The sequence below is a fragment of the Protopterus annectens genome, chromosome 7.part0 (genome assembly GCF_019279795.1).
Source record: "Protopterus annectens isolate FY-2018-M chromosome 7.part0, PAN1.0, whole genome shotgun sequence".
In the NCBI taxonomy this organism is placed as follows: Eukaryota; Metazoa; Chordata; order Ceratodontiformes; family Protopteridae; genus Protopterus; species Protopterus annectens.
In genome coordinates, this window is record NC_056739.1 from 986,822,625 (window position 1) to 986,849,193 (window position 26,569).

Sequence of the window (26,569 nt, forward strand, 5' to 3'; positions counted from 1 at the left end):
AGTTTGAAAATTATGGAATGTGCACTTTCATGTGCTGGTTTGGGTGAGTGCCCCCCCCCCCCCATCTCCAAAACTATTACAGTACACAACTTGCCCCTTGGTGCAATGATGCAGGAACTTCAGAGTTGATTATATTAAGAAGAGCTGTAAAGGAGACATGTTTCCCTTCATAATGATGCGAGATGTCTTGCATAACTAGTAAGTGGGGGATATGCCCTATATAGAAAAAATATACTACCTTAAGGAACATTGCCAGATAGTAAGAACTGGGCATGTGTGATGATTAATTTACATCTTTTGCATTCTTTTATTAACAAAAAATATGAAAAAGTCACATGTTAATTTTTTTTCTCTAAAAGTGCAGTGCTTTGCTTTATTAGCTAGTATGTATTGCATAAATTAAATCTGCATTGCATCCCATGACCAAGTTGGTTCGTTCTCATGTACTTTAACTTTGGGAGCTGCATCACATCTGCATGTGGAAGATAACTTTTATGCTGTATGCAGGACAGGAGTTTAGTGTCATTTGTATTGCAAACAGAAAGGGGATATGGAAATTGTTGCACATGGTGAAGCCTTATGTAAGAGGTATATGTGTGCCCCCAGCACTGATCATAATATAAACTGAGACTCATTTCTCCTTGAGTATTCAGTCTGTGTTTTTTGCATTTTAAGACTTATGCTTTGAATATTTTCAAGTTGTTAAAGAAGAGAAAATCATCATAAGGCAAGTGTTTTATGTATGTTCTGATTCATCTGTTCTAGTTCCAGACATTTCTACAATAATAGGGTAGAAAAGCACAATGACTCCTCACATTTTGATACTGTTTTTTTTGTGGTGTAGATATTAAAATGTCATTATTTTTTTAAGGGGGAGTATACGTTTTTATTTTCTTTATTAGCTATTTTTCTGTGATGCCTTGCATGTATATTTTAAATATGTACACTGGCTAGATCAATAGATATTCCAAGACTGTTGAGTTTCCTGACAATTTGTGCCTTGCAACTACCCTCAGGCCACACCTCCTTTCTGCAGGAGGGTCATACCAATTAATCTTGGAGTAAATATGTGGATACCCATCCAATCTTTTTGGGTTATGTTTAAAGGAAGGTTGCTAGTTGCACTGCCTAACAGGCAGTAAAAGATTATTCCAGAGGATTAGGGGGCACTGGGTTATAAACTGTCCCCCTATTGTATTTTATTTATATATTGGTAAAGAGTTAGTAAGGGCGGCCATGGTGGTGCAGCGTTTAGCGTTGCTGCCTCACAGTAAGAGGTTGTCCGGTTTGATTCTCGGTTGGGTGCCTTCTGTGCGGAGTCTGCATGTCCTCCCTGTGGTCGCGTGGGTTTCCTCCGGGTGCTCCGGTTTCCTCCCACATCCCAAAGACATGTTGTAGGAGGCTTGGACTCTCTAAATTGGCCCTAGGTGTGAGTGCATGCGTGTGTGTGCCTTCTGTGGAAGGGCGCCGGGCTGGCAACTCGACACCGTAAAAACTCCACTGCCAATCATGAGCAGACGGGTGATCCACTGTGGTGACCTGTAGCCAGGAAAAGCCAAAAGAAGAAGGAGATTGGTCAAGAGTTAGGTCTGTGGTTCTAGTACTTCTGGAGCCAGTGAACTAGTAGGCATAGAAGTGTCAGGGCAATCAGGTCTTTACTGTTGTAGTGAGACTAAGATCTTCCCTCAAAGGCTATAAGACATTGAATAAAGTGATAGTGATTCAGTGTGTCTTGATAATTCATGAACTTTAGGCCTGTGGTCTTTTTAGTTAAGAACCTTTGCAGTCTTTCTAATTCTTTCATATGTCTAAAAATCTGTCACAAATCCAAAAACCAAAGCAGGAAACACAACAAGAGATAAAAATCATGGATCAGAACCTGCGGACTCACAACACAAAAGTATTTAATGTTTTAACAAATCCCAGTGATAAAAATCTGTAAAACCCGAGGATAATGGTCCCTTGCCATAAACAAACTCTACAACAGAAGGAAGAAACTGTTGCAAAAGAGAGTAAAATCCCATGAGTGGAGGAACTCCCTGGTCAGCCTCAGTAAGAAGCTGAGATCCCTTATAATATCCTCCAAAGCTAGCTACGAAAACAAAATCACCACCAATACTAAGGGCAACCACAAAGCATGATATAGCTATGGGAAGAATCTCAATTGCAACACCCAGATCTGCTCTGAGTTACAGCACAACAGCATGAAAATTACAGAATCAGCCGATATTGCCAACATCCTGGCAGATAGGTTCAGTACTACCTTTACCCCCCTCTCACCCCCTAAAGGGCCCATATCTATACAGGAAGAATGTAGAGTCCCTGTAATCACATCTGTGCAGGTAAAAGCTGCACTCTCTAAAACCAGAAACACAGCATCCATGGGACCGGGCAACATTCCAGGCTGTATTTTACATGAACTTCAGAACGAACAGGCTCCCCACCTAAGAACCATGTTCGATTATAGTCTCACATCAGGCTTTGTGCCCACTGAATGGCGCACAGCAACAGCTATCCCACTCCAGAAAGGGGAGCCACCACTGATCCTGGGAACTCTCGCCCAATTTTTATTTTTTTTTTTATTTTTATTTTTTTATTTATTTAACATTTGTTGACCAGGAAAGTCCGACTAGGTTCCACAGATCCTGTTTTCAGTGGAGGCCCGGGGAGAAACGCTCCAGAAGCATGTGTTTTTTAGAATTACAATTTAGAAGTTTTTAGAATTTTTACAATTAGCCTGATGAGCCTGGTCTGCAAGGCCATGGAACGTATCATCATGGAACTCCTAAACAAAGACATTGGTAACCTCCAAACTTTGGACCCCACCCAGTTCAGGTTTGTGAAAGGCAGATCATGCCTTCTGAACCTGATCAACTTCTTTGAGGCAGTCACCAAAGCCATAAACTAGGGTAAGGTGGTGCACACAGCCTATCTTGACCTCGCCAAAGCTTTCAACACCATCCCCATATTCTGGAATTATAGTTAAGCTCACTAAACTAGGTATAAATCCCTACATCACAAGATGGGTTGCCAGCTGGCTCACTGACAGAACCCACACTGTAAAAGTTGCAGACTCCAAATGTGACTTCAAACCAGTGACAAGTGGAGTACCGCAGGGTTCAGTTCTGGGACACCTCCTGTTTGGTATCTACTTCTCTGAAGTACAGGCTAACACAAAAAGCCTCTGGCTAACGAAGTTCGCAGATGACTGCAAACTAGGAGCCATAGTCGAGTCCCCAAATGATGTGGACATCATACAGAAGGGCATCACTGAGACAGATGCTTGGTGTCAGAGGCATGGCCTCAAGCTCAATGCCAAAAAGTGCATTGTCATCCCCTTTGGTAAAAACTCTGTACCCATGAACTACCACATAAACGGCAGTCTACTTAATGCCGAATATGTGATGAGACCTTGGGACCCAGGTGGACAGTAGTCTCTCCTTTGATAATCACATCGCCACAGTAGTCAGGAAATCCTTCTATGTGGCACACCTCATCCAGGAAAAAAGAGGTCATTGTTACCCTCTACTCTGCACTCATTAGACCCATTATAGAGTACAATGTCCCTTTTGGAATGTACCTCACAAGACATCTGCAGCAGCTGGAAAGGCCATAGAAGTACCTCACAAAGAGGATTACCGGCCTCAATCAGATGCCATACACTGACTGACTCAAAAAACTCCAACTTTACTCAGTATTATATTACCTACTCCGAGGTGATCTCTGCCTAACATATAAAGCTCTGTTAAACCCATGGTTGGACATGCTACACCTAAAGAAATCCCAATCCCTCCAAGCTACATGCTCTAGGGACCTAAACCTTGCCACCAAAATAAACAGAACAAGCTGGAGGGATAGATTCCTGTCCCAGAGATTTCCTGTACTCTGGAACAAGCTACCCATCTATGTTAAGCAAAGTTCTTCATTAGCACTCTTCAAGAAAAATCTTGATGAGTGGATGGGAAATAGGAAATACACCCCGGGGATCACTTCTATGGCTCTGCTTGACAGGGGTACAGGAAATTAACTTTCTTGGGTGGCATAAGCCAGGGAACCTTGTTGGCTAGGCTTACTTAGGCCCTTGGGCCGATAGTCTAGTACCTACCTATGAACCTATAATACATAAAAACACTCAAGTATAAGTGCTTTCATCTCATAGTACAAAACTTCATCAGATAAAAATTTTTTTACAAGGCTGGAAGCTAAATACAGCACATCATATTCGTCTACCAATCAACAGCCATAAAATTGCAAAATCTTTGATTTACCCTTAAAGGAGACATGGATGAATTCAACAGAAACCATTCAAGGAACTGTGCATAGTGTGTAAATTAGTTTTTAAACTCCATGGTTTATATTAGGATGTATATACAAAATAACCCATGTATAGGTATAATGAATGTAATAATTGTTAAATATAAATAGAAATGTATCCTATAGATAGAAGTAAATATGCATATTCTTTTTTATACATTTGTTGTTGACTGTTGACACACACTTGTACACAAGTGTAATTTATTATAATACAAATAAATTATAATGTATATGTTATAATACAAAGATATAACGTGTGTAAATACATACATACATATAATATATATATACTATAAAACAGAGAATATATAATAGATGTACTGTACATACACTGACACACGCACACAAATATTACACATGACATGTAGTATAGCTTGCCATGTATGTATGTATGCATGTGTGTTTTTTGTGTAAGTACTGTGTAAAGCATGTACATAAGATAGTCTTTGTAAACATTACACAAGATACTTCATTCCATACAACAGAACTTAAATAAGGCAAGTTCCTCCTGATAAGTCAAAACCAATGATTAAGAAAGAATCCTAGCACCCTTGAGAAGGGCTGCAATAAAATGGACCCATTTCCTCACTGTGATATGTTTGGATTCAAAGACATATGACATCCCACATTTCCACTGGAGTGGGTGGGGTTACATAATTATGTATGCAACTTTTATGCTAATCAGTGTACCAATTTTTGGCCAGTTCTACCTACTTTTCATGGGCCTTTGTCCAGATTTTTGATGATTCCAGGTTGAGAGCTATGTTCAGCAGCTTTGTCTCAAGAGATTTCACATAGTAGGATGAGAACAGAGAAGCAATGTACTCTGGAGCAGCCCCAAGCTGTCTACACCTTGTTGAGTTCAAATTCAACTCCAACTTGCTTGTGACATCCATTTAACAAACTACTTAACTCGTAAGTTAAAGCCTGCTAATGTTATACACTGTACCAAGATACAAAGACACATATGATATTACACTAACAACAGATATACACAGGGAAATGGTAGACAGCAAAGAAGTACTAGATGCATTTCAATTCCTGGTATTTGTGTTTCTATGACTACTAAAATGCACAGTGCTGCAGCTTGCTAAGCCTTTCATAGGAAAGAAAATCTTTGCAGCCTATCGTGTGCAGGTTTCAGCTCAGGCAGTCAACATTGTAGATTCATGTCTTTAACAGCCAGCAAACTGAATGCTAGTGCAACTCTGAAATTCTTTGACTGTCAACAATGGCTGCGAGTATGGATGCTGATAGAAATGACAGGATTGTACTGCGCACATGGATCCGTGTAATATTGAGATGATTAACGAAGGTTATACATGCCATTACAAGATGAGAAACTGTCACGCCTTATAGGGATCAAACTGTTAACAAAACTAATTTCATACATCATGGCTTTACTAAAGCACGTCTGGCTCCCACCCATGGGCCACACATCACCTAAAAGGATAGATGGGGGCAGTGTCATACGATACCTGAAATAATGAAACTGGCATCTTGCACATTAAGAAATCTCATTTTTAAACACTGACCTTTTGCCAACACAATTTCTTCACAATTCCAACAATGACTTGCCTCATAAAATTCTTGCCATTTCTGAAGAGATCAGAAGGGCTCCCACTGGCTGACATTCAGAGAAAGCAGCACTTTGCCACACTCTTCATCAGGCCATTCGTCAAATACAGAGTTTTGGAAACTGTTACTACACGTAACGTAACACTCCAAAAGCCCATCACTTTTCAAGCATCACTAACTTAAATTTCCCTTAATGTTACCAGCATCAGATACCCGCAAAATACTTGACAGACAACGTTAATGATTCGCCGAACAGAACACAACAAACCCAAGGAAGCCAACCAACATAGTGAAAAGTTTACAGGAAGTACACAAACTTTCTAAAAGTCGACTCATCAACTTTGAATACATTATGCAGTGTATTTTTTCAAATTATTTTTCACTTATCTGGACCATCGGAGAAAGTAAAATTTCTCATTCTGGTGATCCTGCAGACACAGATGGGCACTTTGTGTGGGTGGACTGTTAGAGCCGGACTCTTCTGCAGAATTTCAGAATTGGTTGCTGCAATTCTGCTGCTGCTGGTCTGGTTGCTTATATTCCCTTCCAATCACTCTTGAGATGATTCTCCCCTCCACAATCTCTGAAGGAGTCACGGAGATGTCCAGTAGGCTGCAGTCTTCGTCACGAAGCTGATGTTATCATGCACACGCCTGGACATTGATGACATTGCAGGAAACACTGGCGATGAGTGTTGATGTCAGCCATACATGCAGAATTGTAAAAAAATGTAAAAAATAAAAAAATTGCGAAGAGGGGGGCATTCATTAATTTGTGGCACCCCAATTATTTTGCCCTCAAAACCGGTAAATACAGAGGAATTTGGTAGGGTTGAGAGTTATGCTGCTCAAGCTTTATGGCTAAATTCAAATCTGTAAACAGAATAGCAATTTCTGCTATCTGCTGTAAGAGAATTTCTCAAAAATGTATAGAATATATTGACAGAAATGTTGGGGGAGCAAATGGTTGTAACTAAGGATGATTCTTTTGAGTTGGGATGTAGGATTTAAATTGCCTAGACATAGTAAGGCCTTAAATTTCATAGAAATAACTGAAAATAATGGGAAAAATACATGAGGAATAATGTTCAGGAGGAAGAGTGAGGTATATGAGCAGAAACAGGACAACTTATGTTATATTGGAATGAATGAATTGGTGGCAAGAAAACATAGTATAGTGCGTTACAACGGGAGCACCACAGAATCCTGAAAGCCCAAAATCCTGAAAGTTCAAAATCCTGAAAACTCAAAATCCTGAAAACACACAGAATACCAATACTTACTATATTCCAGCACAAGTGCATACAGAAACAAACAAAACACAAACTGTATTACTCTTCTCCAAGTATAAGCGGGGGGGGGGGGGCAAGGCCCCCTGCACCCCCACACCCCCTGCTACTTAAATATATCAACTCCAGGATTGCACTTATTGTACTGAAGTGCAATCTCTGAGTTGTTATATTTGAATTTGAATTATATGTAGTTGAAGGGTAATATGTTTCTGTATGTACTTGTACTGGAATATAGTAAGTGTTGGTATCCTGTGTGTTTTCAGGATTTTGGTGTCAGGATTTTGGTCTTCAGGATTTTGGGCTTTCAAGATTCTGTAGCGCTCCCGTTACAACATATTGATGTTTTAATATTAGTGTCGTAGATTTTATGACCTGAAGTAATATTGTTGTTGTGCATGAATGTCACGTATGTGTGTGTCTGTATGTGGGTGTGGGGAGGGATTGCACCATAATTCATTTTTTAATGCATTACATAATATTCTGTGGTTGGTATGATTTGTAAAGAAATGTGGATTTGTGGCTAACTATTGCAGCGATGTTGGTTTGCCTCTTTGTTTTTTTTATTCTGTTGTACAACTTGACTGTAGTGCTGTGCTGCTGGATAAGTCATTGTCTTACAGCGTGTGGTCTTGTTCACCACCACCAATACTGATATTTTTTTCTAGACTGAATAGAAATGTGAATCATAAAGAAGTGTTAGATAAATTCTTGATTTTTTTATCATCACATGACAAGTCTTTTTTCCTCCTTTTACAGCTATGCAGCCTCTGAAAGTTTCAGAAAGTAATGAAGGTAACATTAACAGTTTTTTAGTTTTCCTTGTTAACAAAGTTAGTTTGTATTACTCAGACTATTATCAGATATTATCTCTGAAGCCATGTACAAGTGTAGAGCTGCAAGACAAAGTGTTGTATATTAGTACACTTGCAAGAAAAGAAACTCATGTTTGTATCTGAAAACTATAAAACAAATACACACTCAACTGCACAAAAGTTTAGATGATTGTGTTCTGACCCACAAGCAAGTGACAGGTTGTGTAGATTTTGATTTCGGAACTGAAGTGGAAATATGCCTGTTTTTTCCATGTGTTTATACATACATACACACACACACACCAAAAGAAATACAATGAAGTGATACGTTACCCAAAAACACAGGAAGCCCATTGAGCTGTGCTCATTAACAAAGATAATGGAGAGGTTGGATACATACAGCCAAAGGGCTGAACAAATACAAATGAACATTTTGCACACCGCACACATTAGCAGTGTGGAATGATGTGATATCAAATCAGAGCTATTACTTAGTAGGTCTGTAATCCTTTCCTGTATTCTGTTTCAGATTTTTTTCTCTCTGAAGTTCCATTGTTTGAGAACACAGGCACTTCATGTCAGCGTTGCACATTATGATGTAATGACACCCACTGTGTATGCACCCTGCCCATCAGCTTTCCAGTTGTTTGCTACAGCTTGTACAATACAGATCTCATTCTTGGCATTCAGTAGAAAAGTTTCTGCATTTGGTGTCTTAAGTAGCACGATCTTGATTCTTGTTTGGTATCCAGATAATGAGCCGAGACCCGCACCAACACTGTCTCTCCCGACTAGAAGAGCACAATGTAAAATATTGGTATAAATACCATATAGTCATTATAACCCCAGAAGATGTTAGGAGCAGCAGGTCATTTTTCTGAATTCCATTTCCACTGAAAAAATAATTGGGTGGGAGTGCAGTTTCAGTGATTTCCATTTTTGATGAAAACTTGGTTTGATAAGTTATGAATCCAACATCGGGGGGGGGGGGGATTTTGACTTGCCTGTCTTCCAAGCAGATGGTGGCAGTTGGAAAGGCCCAACATAGATAGAGCTTGCAGGGCTGCATGCACAGTCCTAAATACTTGCTGAACTTGATGAATATAACCCAAGAAATGGAGGCAGGACTTGTCAGACCTTCTTCGGGTATGTCCATTATTGAAATGTCCCCTGTTGCATCACATTGAAACCCATCTTTGGCTAGTGTAGCTTCAAGCTTGTGCTAGTCTCCAGCTTTGGTAGGTATGAGGCTAAGGAAACTGAAGAGGAGCAGCACTTCAGATGTCTTTTTACTGTTCGGCTAGTTAGCTGGCCTGAAAAATAGCCGGATCTATTGGAGTAGCCCCTTGCACTATCAGGTAGTAAGTTGGTTGTACTTGGGACTGAGAACTTTTCTCATGTCTCCACTCACTACCTCAAAAAAAAAATATATATATATATAATCTGAGTTGAGGGGTGCCTACTGGGTCTTACTGCACCAGAGACAACAATTTTTGGCCATAGATATCAGATACTTGGACTTGTTGGACCTATTCTTGTGCATGTGTGAATATACCCTAAATGGGCACGGCATGATGCCAGAACCAGTCCCAGTATTGGCCTCTGTTTTCTTGTTGCTCTCTGGACCATAGGATTCCTTTTACCTAACACACGGCATATGCTTTCTGCACCTTCAACCACTGTGTCCACTAAGCACACATAATCTTGCCCTGGCTAAAGCTGATGGGGGGACATACACTTCCATTAAAGCTTCTATGAGAAGTCTGAGGACCTGATGCTCGCAATTCCTGAAACAGATAAGGACCATGACTCCTCCCCAACAGTTCCACTCCAGATTACAGCTCATTTTGTAAAGCCACAAGGTTTATTAAATAATCTATAGGTTTGGTCTCTGGTTTCTTTCTCATTTCTTGACCCCTGGAAGTGCTTTAGTGTACATCTAGCCAGTAAAAAGAATATTATTGAGATCACCCACACCCTTTGAAGCCAAAGAACAATAGAAACAGCTCTGCTCTAGTTTTTTGGCTCTCAAAAAGGTGGATGCTTTCTGTAAAATCTATGAGCAGAGAGAGAACTGACCAAACATCCCTTGGAGGATGCCACTATAATCTTGTTGCAGCACAGGGCCTAGACATGACAATGTTTTCCCACTTTACCACACAAGGAGTCTAAAAACTTGGAGAGCATGCCAAGAAAATGTTTCTTGTTTCACACTGGGGATTAGGGCCTTAAACTCTTCATCTCAGCTGTCAAAATTGTAGTTCTCACTAGTGGATTAGGCACCTAAGTGTTCCTCAGCTGTGTTCTGGGGTCGAGGTGGTGGTCAAGATTTTGAGGCTCCTGAATGTGCTAAATGCATCCCAATATTACGTCTGTACTAACATTATGGATGGGTTGCAGACTTGCATGACTGCCTATATAGAAAGGCTTTGCTCACAGTTTATCATGTATTTTCCTTTTAATGGGAGGATTTACCTGATCAGCTTTCACAGGATCTGATGGCTGACCTGTAAGAGGAGACCATGCTATCCACACTGTAGATGACCTCTCTGAGTTTCTTTTGAACTTCTCTACATCTTTTTTTTTTTTTCTAGGCCTGGGAAATTATAATCACCCTTCAGAAAAAGAATCCTTTTCAAAAGTCAGGCAAATCATTTTAGTGTGTTATCTAATCTTGCTGCTATAACATTGTCTACCCCGTGCCAGCTAGTCAACCATTTGCTCCCTCATTACAGAGGCCAAGAGTTGGTCAAAAAGGGCAGTCATTAAGGCATTCATCAGGGTTAATATGAAATTATGTCCCAACCTTCCTGCATACATTCAGCTTAGCAGATGAAGGGGAAAATGTAATGGGCTGACCTCACTGGTCCATGCCTTCAAGGAATGATTTCAGCCAGCAGCTATGCCCCCATCCATGAGGTGCAGGAAATTGATTTGCTGGTCTCTGCCTGAGAAATTGCTGTCCCCAAGTGCCTGAACCCCCCCCCCCCTCCCCCGAGAGATGTAAGTAAGTCACACTCCTTCATTCCTCTCCCTCCCTACTGGGCTCCTCCAGGGACACTAGTCATACCACAGTCCCCTGGTTTTCATTTAAAGCTCCATCCCTGTTGGTGGTGGTTCTTTCAGTTTGTCTAGGCTTGGAGAGGCATCATGAAGTACCCACACTTTCTCAATGTAGTTAAAATTCTAGGCATATCTTGGAGCATTTTGTTTTTTCCCAGAGAAAAACTTTTGTGTAGAGACCAGACATTAGTGGTGTAATAGGATTTGAACACATCTTTTGTGGTAAGAACAAAATATGTAGGTTGTATCCTACATGAGGTGGCTGGATTCATATTCCAGCAGTGCTGTGGTAGGTGTGATGCTTTGGAGGAGATGTCCTGTGGTAAGACATTAACCAGATCTTCATCTGCCTAAGATGATAGCAGCAGTAGCTTAGGTGAGTATTAAGTATCTCATCACACTTATGGGAAAGAGTTTGTGGCTTTAATAACGTAAAGCATTTATGTAAAATTATAAAAATAAAATTGTATACACAAATATTTAACAATGTAACACAAACAATAGTTGAACCAACCCACGGACAACAAGTAGATAAAAAATTCCTTTAATGGTGAGCATTTTCGCAGCAGGTTTTGCTGCTTCATCAGACAATTAAAACATTACATGAATGAGTATTTAAAATTAGAATAACCAATAACAACACTTTCCACATATTTTTTTTTTTTTTGAAAAGCAAGTTAAAACCAAACAAAAATTATCTGTTGTGTGAACAGTAAATGCTGTATGAACACTGTTGCGCAGTTTACAGTGATGAAATTCACATGTAAAGGCATTGCATCAATGCACTAGTATCATTGACATTTCATATATTGGAAACCATACATCCTGCATGCATAACATCAGCACATCTGCTAGTCAGATGTAAATTTTCATCTGATGACAAGGAATTCCTTTTTGGATACTTTTTTGAGATATTTACATATATATGAAAAATGTTCTATACGCATCATTAACAATGTGAACAAAACTCAATATCTCTTTAAGCTGTACAGTTTACCCTGCAAGTGTCGGTCAGTTTTCTTCAGCATCAGGATTTCACTTGACATGTTATAATAGTTTGTTGGTTACCTAGATCTGGCAGTGTTAATGAAAATAAGGACATAATGAATATTTTATAAAGGCTAATAAACAACTAGTAATATGTCCAGTGCAGTGCATTATACATCGACAGTGGTAGTGTAACCTTGTCTTCCATCATGAGATTTCACCCTGTGCCTCTCAGTAACATGTAATCCAGTCAGTTATGGACATCTTAATGTAAGTATACGTATTGCATAGGTAAACATCTAAGGTTAATAACTCCAGTGCAGTTTACTATTGACAAAAAAAGTCTAAGTCATTTTATTTTGTTGAAGTACAGCACAAGGCAATCTGTGTGACTGAGTTAATGGTACTAACAACTTACTTCTCCACCCTCAAATTAGTGGAGTGTTATTTAAACATGTACAGGTAAATGGAGATGTTCTTCATGTTTCACTGTTGCAGTCATCACCTGTGGGTTATCCCTGCTGTGGTAGCCCTCGGCTGGCCCGAATACCAGAGTTAATTTTTTTTGCGTCAGCTGCAGTCGCCTGTAGTCTAACGTCAGGTCATCAGTGCTATAAAGCAAGGCAGCCGACATCATTACATCAGTCTTTCTTGCTGTGGAGCCTGTAGCAGAAGTAGTTTGCACGAGTGCCGGTCGGCCGCTACCAGAAGTTGAATTTCAGCTGAAAATGTCTAAAGCTAAGTACCCCATTGGGGACTAACCAATGTCCGAAAAAGTTAATTGCCTTGCCAGTGGAAAGCAGATCCCACACCGAGACTTCCATTTTTACTGCGTGACTTGTTTAGGCTCAGACCACGACATCCCCCGTTGCCAGTTCTGTGCCCTCTTTAATGCAAGAACCATTCACCGTAGTGAACTGTAGACAGTTATTTTCGTGTTCCATCTTCGCATTCCAATATGGCATCTGTCAGCCAGCAATCCGTGGACATTCCGAAAAAAAGTAGAGCTAAAGATAGAGACAGACCACACAAGGCTAAGCCTTCTAACGAAGCTACAGCTAAGCAGGTCATCAGTTCTCCGGAATTCAGTAAGGCGCTTTTGCAGCCCCTGATGCCCAATTTGATATCTGTGCAGGCCTCTACCGACACCCTTTCAGAGTTTGGTATGCCGCAGAAATCTTCTTTATCTTCTGAGCCTTTGCCTGTCTCTGCCTCGGTTGGGTCCAGAGCCGTGACGCAGGCACTGGCTTCTGAGGAGGCCTTTCGCACTACCAAATCTAGACAAAAAACGACATCTCATCTGACTACCGCTTCTCTCAAATCAATAGATTCTCTCAGGCCTAGAAGCCAGGCCACTCCTAGGAAATCTGCTTCTAGCCTCCATCTTGCTACTGCTCCACTACTCTGAGCACAAATGCTTAAAATGGTGGAGGATCTCATCTCCCTTATCCGGGGTAGTTAGCCCACAACTTCTAAAAGGAAAAGGCACCATTCTCCAGAAATTATGACAGAACATGATTCTGAGGAATCTGACTATTCAGTTTTTGAAGAGGAATAGCATCCCCTGACTGCTTATGAGGATTCAGATGCAAAGGAATCCATCCCTTCTGCCTCTTCTCCAGAGGACCTTTCCTTTTGGCAAAACCATTCACTCCCTCAGGGAACATTTCCAATGGGAATATCAGGACTTCTCGCAGTCTTAGAAAAGACTTAGAGAGTTTCTGGACCTGCCCCAGCACAGACCCCTGGCCATCCCCCCTATTTTAGAAGTGGTGGATAATGACATTCATGAATCCAGCTTAGCCCTGACGCCCTCCCTCCTGCTCCCAATAAACCTGACAGGACTACAGAGTACCGGATTCTCACAAATACCTGTACAGAAATCCTACTGCAGACCCAAAGGTCATTACCCAGGGATCTAAAGGAGCTAAGACTAGTTCTGCCAAGAATCCTCTTCCTTCTGACAAGGACTCCAGAGCTCTGGACAGATGGGGTAAAAAAGTATACACCTTTGCAACCTTAGCTATCAGGGCATTCAATTGCCAGTTCCATATGTTAAAATATCAACAACACACTTTAGAACTATTAAAACAAAAAAATTCTACCTTTCCTGACTGTGCCAATTCAAAAGATTTAGCAGATTTACTGAACTCTGCTTGTCAAGTGGCCAAACACTCATTGCACTGTCGATATGACGCCCTAGAAGCCTCTGGCAGGACAGCAGTGACAGGATCTGTTATTAGGAGACAACCTTTCCCTGATCATGTCAAGTCTAAACTTATTGATGCACCCCTAGATAAGGAGTGCTTGTTTGGGGAAAAAGCAGAAGAGGTGCTTAAAAAGATGGAAGACAAAGCAAAATCTATGCAAACCGTAAAAGATTTCTTTCAGGTTCAACCTCCCAGGTTCAGCAGGAACTTTCCCTTTAAGCACTGGTCCTTTCCTGCACCTAGCAGACAGGGCCAAGGTAAGCCCTGCAGGGGCAGACCATCAAGGCCCCTATCCCAAGGCCAGCAGAAAAGCAAACAATGGACCATTTCCATCCCAAAGGCGGGGAGTTCTAAACCAGCCTTCTATGGCTAACACTGACAATGACTCCCCCTCTTCCCCTCTGCCCTCCCTTCACTCACCAAAAACTAGGAGAAAAGCTCTCCCTCTTCAAAGAAAAATGGCTTTCTGTAACAAAGAACCAATGGGTCTTAAAGATAATTTTTCAGGGATACAAATTCTCTTTCGGCGAAATCCCAATTCCAGACTTACCTCCAAATCAGTGGGCAGAGGCATTGAAACAGGTCCAAACTCTTCTATCCCAGGGGGGCAGTAGAACCTGTCACCTCAGATCAAACAGGCAAAGGCTTTTACTTCAGACTATTCTTTGTTCCCAGAAAAGAGAGCAATTGGCACCCCATCCTGGATCTAGCCATTCTGAACACTTCCCTGGTGGTCCTTTGATACAAAATGCTAACTTTGCATCAGCTGTTGCCTATGCTAACAAAAAATGCCTGGCTAGTGACCCTAGACCTAAAAGATGCATACCTCCACATCCCCATCAGGGAATCGTGCAGAAAATTCCTGCACTTCAGAGCAGGATCACAACACTTTCAGTTCTCTGTGCTGCCCTTTGGCTTATCTACTGCACCCAGAGCATTCACCAAATGCTTGGCCCCAGCCATCACGTTCTGCAGACAGAGAAGTATACAGATTTACCCTTACCTGAACAACTACATCATTCAGGCAGAGTGGAAAGAAAAGCTGCTCCAGGACCTTCTCTTTGTTAGATCACACCTGTCTTCTCTAGGGTTCACCATCAATGAGAAGAAATCAAAGCAAAACCCCACCAGGAAGATCATTTTCTTGGGAGTTGTGCTAGACACAGCATCCAAAATGGCCTTCCTATCCCTAGAAAAGCAGAGCTTCCTGCCTCTCTACTTTAGCCAGCTGGCTTCCAGAAGTCACCTCACCTCAAGGAAGTTCCTGCAAACCCTGGGATACATGGCATCTTGCATCCTTCTCATTCCTCTGTCCAGGCTTCACATGAGAAAACTTCAGTGGTATTTAAAGAACCTTTGGTGCCAATGCTCTCAGTCCCTAGAGACTTCTCTTCCTCTGATCCCATGTATAAGGGCCGAGTTTCTCTGGTGGGCAGAGACCTGTGCCAAGAACAAGGGCGTTCCCTTCATCCTGCACCCTACTGGCCAGACCATCACCACCATTGCCTCAGACATTGCTTTGGGCGCTCACCTAGCAGGTAGGTGGATCCAAGGTCTTTGGGATGCCCAGCACCTTCACTTGCACATCAATCAGAAAGAAATGATGGCAGTACAAAAGGCTCTGACATCTTTCAAACTTTATCTCAGGCCAGGGATTCTCCTTATAAAAACAGACAACATCACAATAATATGGTATATCAACAAACAGGGGGGGACCCGATCTTACCACCTGTGCAGGTTAGCTTTGAGCCTCTGGCTTACAACCTTCTCCATGGGTCTACACCTGATTGCCCAACACCTACCAGGGGTCAACAACACCCTGGTAGACCACTTAAGCAGAAACTTATTGGACCCCCACGAATGGCAGCTCCACAGAGAAATGTTTCTGCAAATCACTCAGGAGTGGGGGACTCCAGAAGTGGATCTCTTTGCCTCGCACCTCAACCACTAGCTGCAAAAGTTCTGTACCAGGAAGTATCACCTCCTAGCGTGGATGGTGGATGCCTGACCTTCCCCTGGAACTCCCTCTTTGTGTACTCATTCTCTCCTCTGCCCCTTATTCCCAAGTTACTGATCAAAGTAAAGGAGGAGAGACCAAAGGCCATCCTCATTGCTCCAGATTGGCCCTGACAGCATTGGTACCCCTTACTGCGCAGCCTGAACTTACAGCCCCCCAGGCAGCTTCCCCTGATCTCAAACCTCTTGACCCAGGTGAGGGGGAAGATACTGCACCCAGACTTACAGACTGTCAATCTTCCAACATGGCTTATACCTTAAAAGCTAACAAGGAGTCCCTGTTAAGCAAACAGGTCCTAAACATTATCACAGAGGCCAGAAGGCCCAGCACCAGAAAATAATACACAGGGAAATGGAAAAGATTCTGCTCCTGGAGCCAGTCCAAAGGGGCCAGTAACTACCATCCTTCCATCTCTCTCATCTTGGATTACCTAGCCGAGTTGCTCAAAAGTGGCCTCTCTTTCTCCTCTATTAAAATCCATGCCTCAGCCATTTATGCCCATTACGATTCAGACCCACCCCTCTTCTCTCATCCTTTGATTAAACAATTCCTCAGAGGGGCTTCTAATGTCAGACCTCCCAGAAGGCCTCCCATGCCATCCTGGGACCTGAATTATGTTTTAGAAAAACTAACGTTACCTCCTTTCAAACCTGCTGCTTCAACAGAATTGAAATACCTCTTCTGGAAGACTGCCTTCCTACTAGTTATCACCTCAGCCAGAAGGGTATCAGAACTTCAGGCTCTCACGGCTGTTGAGCCCTTCATTCTTTTCCATGCAGACAGGGTCTCCCTGAGGACTAACCCCTCCATTATGCCCAAGGTGGTATCTGATGTGACCCTCAACCAGGCCGTACACCTACCCACCTGCTTTCCCAACCCTCAAAACAAGGAGGAAAGAATTCTACACTTGCTAGACATGCACAGACAACTCCGATACTATCTGGACCATACTAAACCATTCAGAAAAACAGACCAACTACTTGTCAGCTTTGCCCCTGGGGCAGAAGTGAAGCCCATTTCCAAACAAACTATTTCCAAATGGATATCACACTGTATCCATTTCTGCTACGGTCTACATGGGAAAAGCCCCCCCCCAACAAGTCTATCCGTACCCATTCCACTAGGGCAGCCTCCACTTCTGCAGCCTTCCTCAGAGGAGTCCCCACCAGGGACATCTTGGAAGCTGCCATCTGGGCCTGTGTCCATACCTTTACAAAACATTACCACCTACCTCTTTTTTGTAAGTCTAGGGAGGGTTTGCCTCTGCAGTACTGCAGGGCTTGCTGACCCATGCCTAAGGCTCTAACCTATCCTTCCACCCCTCTCCTCAGCTCTGGGAATCCTCCCACAGGTGATGACTGCAACAGTGAAACATGAAGAACATAGTACAGTTGTGTACACTTACCATAACCGTAGATGTTTGAGTGTATTCACTGTTGCAGTCCTGGTTTCCCTCCTTCCATCCCCCATATGGCATCTTCCCCTAGGGGGACATAAACTTCCCACTGTGGTTTTAGCCATCAGGACCACTTTTCCTTATTTCCTTGTGCTTCTGATGGGTTAGGGCAAGAAAAACTGATGTAATGATGTCGGCTGCCTTGCTTTATAGCACTGATGACCTGACATCAGACTACAGGAGACTGCAGCCGACTCAAAAAAACATTGACTCTGGTATTCGGGCCAGCCGAGGACTACCAGAGCAGAGATTACCCACAGATGATGATTGCAACCGTGAATACACTCGAACATCTACATATATGTACACAACTGTACTTTCTCCATTATGCAGGGTATTGAGACTGGTATTGAATTCAAAGATACAGTCTAGCCCTTGAATGCATTCCTGAAGAATAGGCCTGCCTGGAAGTGGAGAAATGACTTAAGAATTGGTCTTCATGATAACCAGAATGATTAATGTGCAAGGCAAAATGTTTGCCAACATTGACTCTTCCACAGCTGTTAGACTGGCATTTGCTACTCAGGTTTATAACACTGGTGCCATTCTATCCCACAAGTCCATGGATGCTACAGAAAACCCCAGTCAATTTACTTGAAAGTCACTAACAGATATAATTATGCCAAGGCTGAGCGTGAAGCCTTTGTCCTGCTCTTTGGCACAGAGAAGTTTCACAAGGATTTGTATGAAAGAAGCCTTATATTGATGTCAGGTTTCCCATCCTTTGATGTCCATTCTTAAGCCAAGAAAGAGAATATAATGCATGACAGCAGCATGCTGGTAGCCTTGGGCACTGAACCTGGGAACACATTTCCATGGCTTTGGATATGAGTGGCCAAAGGCAGCATGATGGTGACAATGGACAGTGATAGTTACCGTATGGGAAAGCAGAAGAGCCAAGCACTGCCGATTCTTTGTGTTCATATTGTGTCACAATCGCTAAATGCTGGCAAATTCCATTCTCCAAAGAGAAACCAGACTTTTTTTGTCCAGAGTATGTAATGTAGAAGTTCAGTCTAAGTTAGATTTGTTTATACCTTGCATTTGCAGCTGGAAATAACATATCCTCAGTATCAGGGGTCTCTGTTATATAGACCTAGCATGGTAACTCCTTCCAAGGTATGTATTACAACATTAGACACTATCTGCAAAGGAAAATTTCGGTTTGTAAGGTGACTCTGTTGCTTACAGCAGAGATAAACTAAAAGGAGAATTTGGTATTGTAAATGATACTAAAATTGATTATTTATGTATAGTTTTCTTTATGTGCATATTCATGCTGGCGTTATGCTTTCCTGTTTTATATATGTACAGTTTGTAATGTTTGTATTTTGTCAGTTTTGTCCTTTGCATTCTGTGGTTGTAACTGAAAATAGTCTTCAGTCCAGTATATCTTCCCAGCTAGCAAATGTATAAACATCTATAGAGTGTTTAAGGTCATCTCTATGAATGACAACTTGTGAATTATTTAACTATTGACAATGTTTTTTCAACTTCTCTTTCCAAACATTTGCACTCTGTATGTATAAGTTCACTCTGTATGAAGTGAAGTTGTGAATTTTTACTTGATTAATATGTTGTTCTTCTATATTAGGCTTTATAATAACTTTAACTGTAACCGTGTTATGTCAAAGTGGAGCTTTTCTCCCTTGGCCTCCATTGAAAATGGGATATTAACCCAGTCAGACTTTCCTGGTAATCACATGTCAAATAAATGGCAGATACTGCAAAAAGCACCACTACTCCCACAAGCGCACTTTATCCCTTAAAAAAAATGGCTGGCACTATCATGGCATCCTATTCACACTGACCTTTTAGTGCATTTGTTAAACAGGTAAGCCCACTGAACATGTGTCCCTTTTCAGGGGTGGCCTGGGAGCATTTTCTGGATAAGTGACTCAGTTGCTCAGTGTTGCACAGTGTACAAATGAAGACTGAAGCTTGGTATCAGCTCATTAACACCTCAGAGTCTTAATCCTCTGTACTAACTACCATACTCTCTTCAGGACCATTTTTGGACTTTGCATTTGTAATTGTTGATGTACATTCCAGAGCCTGAAATGGCATTGGAATGGAATAAATCAGTTGTGAGAATATGGTTGCAGTGTTGGACAATATTTACAAAAAAAAAAATGGATTACCTGAACAACTTTGCAGAAACTATGGGGCATAGTTCACTATTAAAAAAAATGATTCAGGTTGTTCACAAAGCAGAATAGGATTAAATATTTTGTATCTGCTCCCTGATTTCCAGCTGCAAATATTTTAGCAGGAAAAGGTTCATGGTAACATTTAAGGAAGCCATTAAGACCACGAATGATTATTAATGGAGTTCAAAATAGATTTGCATATTGAAACAAAGTATGTAACCACTACCATTGCATAATGAAACACAGCACTTGCAGCCACTAATGTCATGGTAGTGAAGCTGCTCCTTAATTGGAAGTTGAGGCCATGCTTAGACCTAAAACCAGGTATCAACAGATAGTACAAAGCACGCAAATATCAGAACGTGAATGACAAGCCAACTCAAAGATTTGTTACTGGCTAGCATGTGACTATTGAATTGACAAATGATAATTAGGCCAATCAGTTTCAAGATTAGAGTCCCTAATGTATAAAGTTGATATGGGCTATGGCATGTGGAACAGGCATGCAGACTAAATTAATACCTAGTTCCTCTTGCAAGTATCTGTTGTACATGTAGGAGCAGACATGTAATGGGGGCACATACTGGCATATCATCCTGCCTTTACAATAACTGAACCAAGGATCCCTTTCTATTCCCCTTTTAGGACAATGCTCCCTTGCATGGCCCCAGCCACTGCCATTGACTGGCTATGAGGTGCACCCAGGATGAGCACCCCCACCCTTTCCTGTCTGCATCTCCGCCAGTAATCGAACCTCAGTCACTTGGATCAAAGTAAGCACTTTATTCCTCTTTACCGGGCACTGACTTGAAACTACTGTATTTGTGTTTTATGTCGCACTGGTGGTGGTCGTCACAGTGCATGTGTGCAACACTGTATAAACTGGAGAAAGTATGTGGGAGGCCTAAAAAATGATATGGATTTTGCTCCCTTTAGTCTTACCTGTGCACCGTATAACAGAACTTTGTCAGCCCTGGCTGTATAATGGAAAGAAAAGAATAAGAGGGTAGTAAAAATAATGACAGCATTCTTGATAGTATGATAATGCTTCCATTTGCGGTTATAAGATTAGAACACGGGCCAAATCCCACTAAGGACAAGGGCTGGGGATTCATAGATATTTGCAAAGTGGTTCAACTGGCACTACAGTGGTATGTTGAGTTGCTCTCAACATCTTGCCATCAAAATCTGGGACAAATCCAGAAACAATCGGGGGCAACCAGAAATACTTTTAAAAACATTAATACTATTAACTTGAGAATAAGACTGTGAGTTAATATGTATTTTCTAAAGTAAAAGTAATCCACAACTCTAATTATTGTCATTATTTTCTAAGTGTAATTCACCATCTTTTCTTCAAAATCATGAGCTTTAGATTAGGAGGGAAGAGCAAATCTTTAAACCAAAATCAGGGATGACCCGGAAAATCGGAGAAAATTGAGTTGGGAATGTGAATCAGTATAAATAGTTGAACTAAGCAGTTCTGCATTCCCCTACACCCCATACTAGAAAGCTGAGAATGCCATGCAGAACACGCACAAGCCCAGACTCCCCCACCCCATCAGTGACAGACAGGCATGTTACAAGCACATGACTACCTAGTCATACACCCATGCAGATACCCATATTGATGTACAAGTACAACATTATTACCCCCTCAACACACACACACGCACACACACACACAAAGAATGCTGATAAATACTTACTTGCAATTTTACAGACACTGACAATTATCTCTTAAATTGGGTGAGTAGGTGGGCACGTCTGGTAGTAACTCTGCTGGAAAGGGAGAGTTTACACACACACACACACACACACACACACACACACACACACACACACACACACACACACACTGGTTATCCATAGACCCACACCCACGTATGCACATACTTAGTTGTGTACATACATTGCCAACTACTTTCCCTTATCTATAGTTTTAATTTATACAGAGTAAAGCTGTCCCACTTTCCCTGCACATATTCTCATCAAGTGAAATGCCCATGTACACATAGCTATATAGAGGCATACAGTTTTGCATTCTCTGCTCTGATTTTAGGTTAACTTGCATACAAGTGTAGGAATTCAGTACTATGGAAGTATATTAAAGGTGTAGTGCTCCAGAGTACTTACAGGACCTGATTAGCAAAGGCCCTACTTTTAATGGTGCCAAACTTCTTCCTACCAGTAATGCAGAGCAGTACTAACAAACAAGAGGGGGCTCTGTTAATGGGAACAGCCTTGCCTTATATGCAAACTGGCAAACTGTCAAATGGCTTTGCATGCTATAGGCATTATTACTGCTGTCAGTACATGATGGCATAGTGTACTTGAGTGGTATTTGTACAACCCTGAGTGTGGCATCTTTTGGAAAAAAAAATATGCTAGTCGTTGAATGGTGGAGAGGATAAACTCAACCACAGGATCCATGAAAGTGAGTCATGTGTGATAGATCTCAAAGAATTTGTGGTGGTGGATATTTACATAATGTCATTTCATGGATATTTGTTTTTTGGAAGACCTTCAGCGAGAAGCAGTGAGAAGCTCCCCAGTGTATTTCTCCTTGAAAGAGGATCCAGCTGCAGAGAATCTGGATACCCTTTTTATTCCCTTGAGGAATATCTTTCTGTATGCTTTAACTTTTTTATATCATAAAGAGGTTTTATTTAAGCTTTGGAAAGAAAACAATTATAAGTTTCAGCAGTTGTAAAGGCATCAATTTTGTACTTTCATAGTGCTGTCTATGGGAAATGGTCAGGATTTGAAGTTCATAGGAGGTTACTAGGTTAACAGCCGTAGAACCCTTACAAGTCTGGCCATATTTATCCCAAGTTGCCCCAGTTGTCTGTTAGGTGAGTGAAGTTCACAGAGGTAAGGGTCTATGGTAGTTAATACTGACTTCCTCTGTCCAGGAGGGACATAGGCACCACCCCTGGAGTGAATCTGCTGTCACCCATCCATTGATCTTGGTTGTATTTGAATAGAGTCAGGGAGGGCCGTGTTTCACATGAATTGGAAGCTTGTTTCAGAGAAGTGGCAGTCTCTCCAGCTTGAGCTGTTCATGTCAGAGAATAGGTTAAGATCCCTGGAGCGAGTAACCGTCCTGCAGTTTGATTTATGAATGTGTAGTCACTCCTTCGCAACCCATAAGAGACAGAATACAGTGATGGGGCTTTCAGTCTTTCCACGTAAGACTTGTTTTGTGTACTGTGTAATTTCTTGGTGAGAAACCTCTGTGATCTCTCCATTTGTTGCAGGTGTCTGGTGAGGTACATGCAAAAAGGAGCATTATACTCTACTACTGGTCTGATGGGGGTCAAGTATCATGGAATTATAACATCCTTAGATTTAGATATGATGCATTTACTTATAAGATGTGCACGTAGAAGGACTTCCTTATTATAGTGGATACGTGGTGGTCAAACTTCGGGTTGCTGTCAACCTGAGTGCCCAGATCACATACCACTGGGAGGGCTGTCTATAATGTAATTTAGCAGGGATGTCAGCTTTCACAACGGGAATAATTATGCATTTTTTACATTTAGCTTTAATCCATGGCTTTGGCACCAATCATTTGTCTGTGTTAACCCTGTTTGCAGTGTATTAACATCATTGGGGGACTCCTTGATTGCTTCCAATTTGCAGTCATCTGTGAACTTGGTCAGCCACAGGCCGTTCAGGTTTGCCTGGACTTCGTGTTTGAAAAGGTGGGTGTGATCTGAGCAGAGGGGATAAGGAAACATTTTTGGAAATGCATGTATTACACTGATAGTTGATGTCCTTCATGGATGCATCTGCAGTCATAACAACTGGGTTGTCCTGTCGTCAGGCAGCCCTTCAGTCGGCCGGATTCCAAAGTCCGGGTCCGGCTTCGGCTGATGTCGCACTTCACCCGACGTCATCTCTGTTGGTCTTCGGGTATAAAAGCATCAGCCGACGCCATTTTCCTCAGTCTTTCTTGCCGCGTGGCGCCCGAAGCAGAAGCTGTTCGCAAGTGCCGGTCGGTCGGATCCAGAGATTACTTCTACCGAATACTACTTCGAAGACTTCTAAAGCTAAGTACCCGTTGGGGACTCTTTCTTGCCTCAGCCGATGTCAGAAAAAGTTAATAATTGTTTAACCTGTGGGAAACAAATACCTCATAAAGATTTCCACTCTTATTGTCTGCCTTGTTTAGGCCCAGCCCACGACGTAGCAGCCTGTTCGGCCTGTGCTTCTTTCAACCGACGAACGCTTAGGCGACGGTCGGAGTTTGCAGAACAGTTTTTCGGTTCTGATTTTGCGTACATTATGCCGTCGGATCCTCCGACTACCCAATCTGCCAAAAAACGCAAAGATAAAGACCGACACTCGCGGTCCGCGGTTTCGGCCGAAACCATGGTTAAGCAAACCGCGAGTGTCTCGGTTTCGGCAGAAACCGAGAAAACTGATCAAAGTACAGCTGAACCTATCTCTACAACTGAGGCCCCTGCTACCACTCTTGAATCGGCCTCAGAAATTTTATCCACTACAGTGGTTGCCACTGACTTATCAGACACCATTCCCTTGGATGTCTCTACCCCAGCACGTGGTGCTGCTAGGCCTCCAGCAGCCATGTCCATTAAGGCCTTCGCCAGGGCTAAAGCAGCCAAGACTACTAAGACAGTGCCTGTTAAACCCCCACAACCAGGCCCTCTTCTAGTTCTCAAATGCTTACTTTGGCAGAAGATTTAATTTCATTAATTAGAGGATCTCAATCTCACCCAGACAGGGCCTCTCAGCCCCCAGAGAAGAGACCTAGGGCAGAGCCCCTGAGCCAGTGTCCTCTGATGATTCTGCTGACGAATCAGACATAACTGACCAGCCAGAGGCTCCTTTCTCCAATTTTGAAGATTCTGATGCTGAAGAATCCATTCCAGCTGCTTCCCCACCAGAAGAATTCTCCTTTGGGGAAACCTTACATGCCATGCGAGAGCAGTTCCAATGGCAGCAACAGGATTTTTCAGACTCCAGAAAAAGACTTAGGACCTTTCTGCACCTCCCACAGCACAGGCCCTTAGCTATACCTCCTGTTCTCTCTGTGGTGGATGATGCTTTCAATGATGTCTGCTCCGCTCCAGATTCTTTACCCCCAGCCCCTGCCAAACCAGACAGATTTTACAGGGTGCCAGATACTCATCACCACCTTTACAAGGCCCCACTTGCAGACCCGAAACTATATCCCAGGGTCCCAAGGCAGTAGCCACGACCATAGCTAAAAACCCTATTCCTTCTGAAAGGGAAGCAAGGTCATTAGACAGATGGGGTAAAAAGGTCTACACTTCAGCTACTCTCTCAGCTAGAGCTTTAAACTGTCAGTTTCACATGATACAATACCAAGAGTTTATGCTTGATCAGTTAACTAAAAACTAACCACTGATGAATCTCTTGATAAGAAATATGTATTAGAAATGGTAAATAACATACAACAGGTTAGCAACCATTCCTTAAAATGTGGCTATGATGCACTGGAGGCTTCATTTAGATCAGCCATGACTGGCACAGTGATAAGAAGGCATGCATGGCTAAAGGAGCAAGCTTTACCGGATCATGTTAAAGCTAAGTTGCTAGATGCTCCTATGGATAAGACAAGTTTGTTTGGTACACCTGCCCAGCAGGTTATGAAGAAAATGGAAGAAAAGGCAAAATCTGTTCAAACGGTTAAAGATTTCTTGCAGGTTCAACCCCCAAGGTTTAGCAGGAACTGGCCTGCCAAAAATTGGTCCTTTCCTGACTCCACAAAATATCAAAGGGGCAGGAATAGACGTTCCAGAGGCAGAAACCAATCCAGAGGAGGTGCCTACAGAGGACGACAGTGGCAAGGTAACAACAGAGGCACAGACACAACCACTGCCACTACATCAGCACAACCACAGTGACTTAACCCTAAATTCGCCTACCAGGGAACAAATAGCAGCTCCTCTAGGCGGAAAGTTAACCTTATTTTCAAAGAACTGGCACTACATAACAAAAGACAAGTGGATTTTACAAACCATAGATCAAGGTTACCGGTTTCACTTCCACACTTTACCAGTCAAAAGAGGAATGCCAAATCTACCTCCAAATCAAAAACAGAGGCACTACAACAGATAATGGAGTTAGCAAACATGAGAGCTGTGGAAAGAGTGCCAACAGCAGAGCAAGGAAAGGGTTCTACTCCAGACTATTCCTAGTTCCAAGAAAGGAAAAAGTTGGAGACCAATTCTCGACCTGTCCACCTTAAATACATACATCATTGTCCCAAAATTCAAAATGCTGACCCTACAGCAACTTCTTCCCATGCTGGGCAAGGAGTCTTGGCTGGTAACTCTAGATCTCAAGGAGGCATACCTGCACGTCCCCATTCGACCAATCTGCAGAAGATACCTCAGATTTCTTGCAGGATCAGAGCACTATCAATTCTCAGCATTGCCCTTTGGCTTATCTACTGCCCAGAGTATTCACAAAATGCCTGGCATCAGTAATCGCCCATTGCAGACTACAGGGAATTCAAATTTACCCATACCTGGACGACTGCCTGCTACAAGGGGACAACAAAAGCAAGCTGACAACAGATTTACAAAGGGTCATTTACTTGCTACAAGCACTGGGATACACAGTCAATTTACAAAAGTCAAGGCTGATACCATCCCAAACAAGGACATTCTTGGGCTGAATTGGACACAGTAAA

At 42.2% G+C, this 26,569-nt stretch overlaps 1 long non-coding RNA gene across 1 annotated transcript in view; it reads left to right on the forward strand.

Annotated features, from left to right (window-relative positions):
- The window catches only part of LOC122806821, a 344,083-nt gene that overhangs the window by 14,717 nt on the left and 302,797 nt on the right, over positions 1 to 26,569 (forward strand). The window contains exon 2 of the long non-coding RNA XR_006365559.1: positions 7,940 to 7,975. This is a non-coding gene — a long non-coding RNA (uncharacterized LOC122806821). The remainder of the gene's footprint in view (positions 1 to 7,939; positions 7,976 to 26,569) is intronic.